The sequence below is a fragment of the Muscardinus avellanarius genome (genome assembly GCF_963383645.1).
Source record: "Muscardinus avellanarius genome assembly, chromosome: 4".
Taxonomy (NCBI): domain Eukaryota; kingdom Metazoa; phylum Chordata; class Mammalia; order Rodentia; family Gliridae; genus Muscardinus; species Muscardinus avellanarius.
The window spans coordinates 11,429,986-11,438,864 of record NC_137789.1 but is presented as its reverse complement, the minus strand read 5'-3'; positions in this window follow the sequence as shown (position 1 = coordinate 11,438,864).

The window sequence follows — 8,879 nt, the reverse complement described above, 5'->3', positions numbered from 1 at the left end:
ATCCTTGCAGCAACCCTGTGAAACAGGTATCATCCCTCTAATGTCTACGATAGGCTGCAGGTCCAAGAGGGTGTTCTGACTCCACACCACAACTAAGCATCTGGTGAGTCTCAAATAATGCGCTTTAAACTTCACACCCTCTCTCTTTTCTTTCTCCCTTATTTGGGACATTCTGGCCACAGTGACATATATCACTCCTTCTAGTCTTCAGGATTGTTCAGGTACTTGTACTTTCATGCTTCCTGTTACCTCTGCTTGGTCACTAGGACCCTAGATGTTCCATCAACCGCTTTTGTTTTGTCATAAGATTTCCCCTACAATATCCTTCTCTTGAACACACCCATCTGACGTGCTTACTCACCTCCATTTCCCCACTCCCTCATTTCCAACTATATATTTATTTTCATAATACTGCTTTCTGAATTTTTTGTCACATATTTATATGGGCTTCTTTTCCCCTTCTTTTTCACCTCCAGAATATAAGCTCCATGGAAAGTGAGGCTGTTGTTGGTTTTATTCGGCACTGTGTCTCTTGAGCCCCACTCCTCTGAGAAGGCAGAGACATAGGGAAGCACATCCTTGTCCACATTATAGGGTGTGGCTCAAGTACCGTACTCCACATATCCTGGAAGTTCCCATCAGAAACGATTACTGGAGCTTGTTTGTAATGCACAAGTGAAAGTGAATTAAGGCCTACATTACCAGGGTTTATATCTCTTTAATGCCATTACTTTATTTTCTTCACTTTCAAAAACAATCTGAATGACATTTTACATTGGGGAAAACACATGACTCCCGAGGAAATAGTCCAAACAAATTGAATGATGTGAGGAAATAAAGAGGGCATTTAAAAATTATATGGCCTCTTGTATAATTCAGGCTCATGCCTTTGTTTTATAAACGGAACACTATAACACAGATTTTAAGTGACACACTTATGGTCAAATGTAAGATAAGTGAGGAATTTAGTTCTTTTGATTTCAACTTTAGGGTTTTTCCTGGGCAGAAAATTAAACACTTAAAAAGAAAGAAAAAAAGAAAGAAAAAAAAAGAAGAGGATTTTTTTCCATCCAGGGAGATATTTTACCACTTTTAAGGAACATTACAAATGGGATTGTAATGAATCATGGTATTCACTTGATAATTGTTCGACCAAACAAAAGCTGCCAGTTAAATTATGTTGAACTCCTTATTACCTGATGAGAGCCATAGAATATGAATGAGGTTCATTTCTACTAACCTGCTTCTGAGATGTTATTTGGTTATAACTGCACCTTTAGTCATTATTTTCAGCCCACAGAAAAAATGCTCTGTTGAGTCACATTCACTTTCAGATGTTAAGTCTCAGGTTTGTCTTTGGTGACTAAAATCCCACATTATTGTAGCAGGGCTCAGAAGATAGGTGTATATTCCACTGGATATATTTACTTTTTATTTTGCATCAGAGACAAGACTACCTATAAGTACTGGGGCTTAGTGATTCAAATCTGACCGCCATCTCACGAGTACCAGCACATGTGTGGTGTGCTGACACTGGCTTTTCAAGGCATGCATGTGCACGTGCTCTTGCCTTGCCTGTACTGAGGTTGAGACGTTTCTTCCAATCCAGAGGTCTCCAGTTCATGGTTTGAAGGGAGTAATTTACTAAGACTCCCTTCCTTCCTTCCTTCCTTCCTTCCTTCCTTCCTTCCTTCCTTCCTTCCTTCCTTCCTTCTCTTTCCTTCCTTCTCCTTTTTTACTTTCTTCTGTGATAAAGGGGATTAAACACAGGGGGCTCTACTTTCAAGTTATACCCCTGGCCCTTTTTATTTTTTTTATTTTGAAATATGATCTTGCTAAATTGCTGAGGGTCTAAGTTGCTCCTGAGGCCAGCCTAGAATCTATAGCCCTCCTGTCTCAGTCTCCCAAATACTGGTATTACAAGCATTCACCACCATGCCCAGTTCTAAGGTATATTTCTTTTCTGTTAGATCTTGATTAGTAGAAGAATCCTATGGCCATTGGCTTCATAAACTCAGGAGCTTTCCAAAGGGGTGCACCTTGAAATTTGAAGTTAAGTAAGGTAACTACAGGCAGTAATGAGTTGGAAACATCTGCTTCTTCTTGTTCTGTGAGATTTGAAACAGGGCCAGGTGCACTTGGTCATGGAGCACTGCTATGCCCTTTATGGACCAGGCATATGTTCCAGGAGCCCTCTGATCATGGCCTGCAGCTCGAATAGCAAGAAGGGAGGAAGAATTAGGGGGTCACTTTTGCACAGTTCGGAATCCATTTCTTCAGCCAGGAGGTCTGTAAACTCACAAATGTTGGATATTTCTGTTTTATTTATGACTGATGAATTCTTATAGCCATTGTTCTTTTATGTTCTTTTTGTCCAAACTAGCTGCAGAGGATAATCATTTTAACAACCCATGAGTGTTTTCAAACGAGAACTTCCTCATTGTTTTGTAATGCTCTATGTGAAAATGTTTGATGGCATTCAAAATCCATTCACATTATCACAAGAATTATCCTCATTATTTCTGTCAAGGAAAGGAGAGAAAGGTCTTCTGAATTCTGTAAATTTAATTTTAGTTGCTGCTCCAGTTTTCAGCAGTTGTGAAGATGGTTTTACACTTACTTATAAAAAGGCAGTTTTTATAAGTTGTGGCAATCATGAAGTATTTGAAAAGAGCTTCATTAAAATATCAATCAAAAATTGTGTGTGGCCAATTCAAGCATAAAATACACTACAAAAGAAAACTTTTCATCTTAGAAGCAAGCTCAAGTAATCTATTTGAATTCTGATAGGATTTTGTTTGGGTGTTTCACACAAGTTTCCTATTTAATATCATCCACAATACTTTGCGTTTTATTTTTCTCGTTATAATTATATTTCATAAAAATTAATGCATTTTTCTCTAGTATCATATTTCATAATGCAGTAAAAGAAAATTTTGTACTATATAGTGCACTGTACTAAGCAATGCTTTACTGTTTTCTGTTGTGGTAATAAGAATGATCCTTATTAGAAATGATTTGAACAGAAAACTCACATTGGCTTGCACAACAATCTGGCAAAGACAATCTGGCAAAGCAGATTATTTTCTGTCTTTGTAGAGAACAGAAAAAGCAACGAGACTGAGTCTTTCCTACATTCATGCAGAATGTGCAGGGCTCATCTCTTTGGTTTCCTTCTTTTGTGCTTTGCAGACCTGTGCAACATTCCTCAAGAGCGATGAGTGTCTAAACCAGAACATCAAGATGATGTTGGTTATTATAAATAAGTTCACCAGTTTTCCTTTTTAAAAATTTGAATCTCTGAAATCTATACAAATAGTTGTCTTCATGTAGTGTGCAACATTTGGAGCAGGGACGTAGAATAATCTTCCCTTGTGTGGAGGATGCTTTTCTTTTGTGCACTGAGATACCCGGCTGATAGGAAAAGATACTTCACCCAAGTCTCAGGAGAGGGTGTGAAAAGCAGATGATTTGAAAAGTGTAAAGTGACGCACACAGGAGAAAGATAATACAAGCCTATGCACAACCCACAATTTTCAGACCACGTGAAGCTCAGGATGACCGTTGGGCTATTGTAACAGGCAGCTGTGACCCCTCCCCTAGCTTGTTCCCATTGCTGATGTAAGCTGTCATGTTTTTTCATCTCTGAAGTCTGTTTTTTCTTTCAGTTTTTCCATCCCTTCCTGAGTTCAAGCTACAATAGCTTTTTCGTTCTTCTCACTGCATCTTTTTCTCCGTTTGTTCATTCTCTTCTCCATGATTTTCTAGCATCTTCTAGCAGTGCTCTTCTGGTCAACTATTTAATGCACCACCCATCTCTTAAGACCCTCTGGTAGCTTCTCACTTCTATTCTGGTTAAGAAGAAATCCTCCATTTGGACTTCATGGCATCCTGGGATTCAGCATCTGTTTCTCTCTGTCTTCACCTGGCCCAAGAGTCATCTTTTATCATATTCTTTAAGCATCTGTTCCTCACTGCCAGTGGCTTCTGTTCACTATCACCACTCTCTTTGGATTGTTTTCTCCTCTTTCATGATTCTGGTCACTCTGCCCCCATCCTGAATATCTCTAATTCTCTGCATATCCTCAGAGAATCACTCTGTGACTCCCTGAGTTAGTCAAGGACTCCTATCACCACCCCTGAAGAGACGGTGTAACTTTTTCCTGATTGTATTTTCTATATTAGCATTTTTTTCATTTACTTGGTGATTATTTCATTAATGGGTCTATTCAAGTTCTAAAGAGAAGGTATGTACCATTTCTTTAGCTTACCTGGAGGCCCCAGAACCCAATATTATGTCTGGTCCAGTGTGAACATTTAGTCCACTTCAGCAACTATTTGTTATTCACCATCTTTCAGTGGATGCCCTTGATGTGCTGCTGATGAGCTGCTTGTCCTTTGTTACTTGGTCTTTTCTCCAGCTTTGGCGCCGGCCATGCCTGCAGTAGCAAACCTGGTTATTACTTCTGATTTAGCATGGTCTTGCAGTCTCCATCCCTGTGCTCCAAGGTAGAAACACAGCTGACGCCTACCCTCTGCATACAGGAGGCATCTAGGTCGCTGAAGTGACCAAGTGCCCTGGAAGAGTTGAGGCCCCACGGGGTGAATTTGGATAAGTGTCAGGCAGAGAAAGAGTTGGCAGGTAAATTTCTTATCCTCTGTTCCTATGAGCCCACGAAACACATAGACTGCATTTTGTTTTTCTAGGGATGTCTCCCCTAATCAATCAACCCGCTATATTTTTGTCTGAAACTCAGATCAGATTAGTAATACCTACTTTATGTTTGTCTTCTCTCTTTCCCTGTTTCTCTACCCTCTCTTCCTATCTCTTGCACCCTAACATTGTAACCCCCTTTAGAATCAGTCATTAATATTTGCCTCAAGTTGTTTTCTATTACCAGGCTTGGATATTTTCTTTATTGTTTTAAATATCATTATATTTTTCCCATAGGGGTACAGATCTCAGTCATGAAAAACATATTGAACCTCATGCATGAATTTATTAAATATTTATTGAACTCATACTAGGAGAAGAAATTTGTTCTAGGTTTCTTATTAAGTAAAAAGTGTAGAGAAAATTAATCATGAGCTTTACCAGGTCACTTTTAAGCTGGGCATCGTGATGCAGTTTATAATCCCAGTAATTGGAGGCCAAGACAGGAGGATTGCAGGTTTGAGGAAAATCTGAGCAAATAGTGAGACTCAAAACAACCTAGTGAAACCCTGTTTCAAAATAGGAAATAAAATCAGGCTGAGGGTGTATCTTGAATGCAAAATATCTCTGGGTTCAATCCAGTACCACAAAACAAACTAAAAGATAAGAGAAAGAGAAGCAGACATATAAACGAGCAATCTGAAGACTGTATTAACCATTCAACAAAGAATAACCACTGAACTTGTCCTGAGCTACCAGACAGATTTTACCAAGGGACACACACATGCAAGGTGTGTGTGAGTGACTCCTAAAAGATGATTTGAGATTTTTACAGAAGACAAGGAAAGCCAGAGAGGGAGAAAGTGGGAAGGGTCTTTGAACAGAAGAAGGAATGGACACACACATGCAGAGGTAAAGAAGATCAGGGTTTATTTGGGGAAATGGCAAGGGTTTATTTGGATAAAAAAAAACAGGGAATATATTGTGCTCTGAGCCATAAAGAAACATTAGCTTTTCATTGTGGCCTGCTGATCGCAATCCTGAGAAATGCAGTTAAGGAGGTCCATCAGAATTAAAAGATTATTGAGGGGCCTGGGATAAGTGAGCTTTGCATAAATGTATCCCTTGTTTTGTTTTATAGAAGAATTTCAGGTACTCTGAGATGCTTACATTAAGAAATAGAAAAGTTGGCTGGGCGTGGTGGCACCTGCTTGGAATCCCAGCACTTGGGAGGCTGAGACAGAAGGATCGCACAGGTTCAAAGCCAGGCTTAGCTACTTAGCGAGGCTCTCAGCAAATTAGTGAGACCCTGTTTCCAAATATATATATATATATGAGAAGTGGAAAAGTTGAACATCGGTGTCATCATAACACAGGTACAAAACACAGTCAAGTGGCAAGTCTAGCATAGTTGATACCTGAGGCAGATCTGGTTTTGATGCTCCCTTTCTTGATAGTGTAGAATTATTTTCAGTAACAATTGTAAAAGGAAAGTAACAGGTTCCATGAATGAACTAAAATTTGTACTTGCCAAATAAAATATATTATGCCTTGTATTTCACATTCTGTTTCATTGTTTGGAATTCTAAATAGAACAGTCATATAGTGGGGTCACATAGAATAACAGAGTTGAAAGAGCTCAGAATGCTTTTCCTCACCTTCACCACTGGTGAGATGGCCTCACTTATTTTCCACCTGTTGGTTAAATACAGGAATTTGCACTGCCCGAGAGGTTGTAGATATGGCCCACACCTGTGAGTCCAGATGATTCCTAATCATTACAAGTTTGCTCTCAGAATCCATGTGTGCAGTTAGATCTGCCTGTGTCAGGGGTATCCTCTAGACTTGGCAGTTCTCTTAATTGGCTACTGTTCCCTCAATGGACAATAAATATGTGCCAATTTGAAGTTTATACACATGTGAGTAAATCCAAACATAGTCACAGCCACTGTTTAGAACTTGCAACAACTAATAGTTTAGGGAACCATGCATTCTCTCCTTGACGTTATTTAGAATTGCTAGTGCATGGTGACAATAAACACTGAATGACATTTTGCTAGGCACACTATTGTTTTGAAATTCCTTAAGACAATGCAGTTCCCTGTTGTCCATGCTCAGGGCATATTGTTTCCTGGTGCTGCCTTGGATGATACTAGGACATCTGTGCATGAATTCTGGAGCTAAAGGAGCTGTTCCCATTCTGCCTCCTCCTTTTGCTAGCTGTGGGCTCTTTGAAAAGTTGCTTATCTTATCTTTACCCTAGTTTCCACCTGAAAAAAATACAGCTATCTTAGCAACTATCTCTTAATATTGTACTGAATGCTACTTAAGTTAACATATGAAATGCTAAAATGAATGCCAAGAACACAGTAAACTGGAATAAACAGCAGCTCTTTGATAATCTAGTTCAAGAGAGAAGAAAACCCAAAGGGGAATGATCTGTAGCAGAGACAGGGCTAAAGCCCAAATGTGCCAACAATTAGCTCAGTTCTCTGGTCTCTAAATATTGATGATGGTGAAAAATTTAATGGTTACTCGGCAAGACAAGAAGACGCACAACTTTAAAGTATGGAAAAATTGTTTTGAAGAAAGAGTTTTATGCAGTGGTCACATATTAGTTTTCCAAAGTTGACAAGATATGTAAACTTTTCACACTCAGATTGACATGAAGTGTTATTGAAAGTAAAATGATACGTTTCTAGCAGCCAAACACTGTATGCTGTTTAAAAATGCATGGTTTTGTTAGTTATATATTATTATATATAAATGCTTCCCAGTAGAAATATAATATGAAATAAACTTTAATAAAGTCTATTAATAAAAAGTAGCAAATATTATCAATATCTAATTAACATAAAATTAGTAATATTATACATTTCTTTTTATCTTACCTAATATTTGATATCCAGTGTATATTGTAAAGCATATTTCAGTTTAAATTAGGACATTGCAAATTACTCAGTAGGCACAAGTAGTTGGTGATTACTGTTGTAGCTGGTGTAAGTACAGATAGTTATCCTAAAGGTGGCATAGAGTGAGGATATGAAGAATTACAGAAATCTTTGGTGATGCTTTGTACCACATCTATATTTTGGATAGTCAAGTGAAAGTGGGGATATTACTAATCTTGAAGTATTTGATATACATATAATCTTTCCAACAATGATAACAGTTTTTTTACAATATGCACTTAGAGTTTCATGCAAGGGAAAAATTGGAAACAGACTTGCTCATAGATATCTCCTTCATTGGTCATTTTTTAAGATATCTAACTGTTGAGGTTCACTATACTGTTCTGTTTGCCTTACTAGTCAGGAGATTCATAACTAAGTTGAATATTCTACTGTAATTGATATCTGTAGTCAATTTTTTTTCTATCTGCCCTACTCTTGGCTCTTGTTTTTCACACTAATAATCTTTATCAATTTTGTTATAGTTATTAGTATTGCCTACTGAAATTTTTTGAGGTGAGTAATATTTAAAGAAGTGAGTGAATAAAACATTCTAAAATGCATTTCTTGTTACCCACTTTAGATAGAATACTGGGCGGAATGAATCACAACCTTATGTGAGACATGACTTAGGGTTTGGTGTTTTTATCACAGTAACCAAACCTCAAACTATATATGCAGTGATTGCCAGAGCCTGGACAGTCTGAGAGAAGACCTAGTCTGACTGCCTTGTCTTAACTGTCTCAGAGAAGTTTAGCGACTTTCTTAAGTGCTTCAAGATGGTTAATGGCAGAGGTGGCCTATAAACTAGCCTTCTTCTCAACACATGATCTGCCTCTAAATCCATTTCAGTAAGATGCTGACAAGCTAATCTTCAAAGAATCAGTTCTTCCTGGTGGGTGCACAGAGTCTGGGGAAGTTAACATTTGCTAGCACATCAAACTTGGGAAAGCAGATTTATCTATTATTTGCTGTGGACAAATTGTGCTATGCCTGATTGATCTGTCCTGTGCAGCAGCCTGGGTTTTCCATCCCTGATAAAAGCATCATTATTCATGTGAGATGACACTCCATTGCAAGTTTAGACTATGAACATTGCTTTTTTTAATCAGCTACACTTGATAAAAATCACCAACATGCTAATTGCTGAAATTATTTAATATAATTTGGCATTGGTTTGGGAGAGAAAACAGACATTTTCATCCACTAGTGGAAAATTATCTCAAGCCTTCTGAAGAACAGTTTTGCTGATATAAATTAAAAGCTTTAAAATG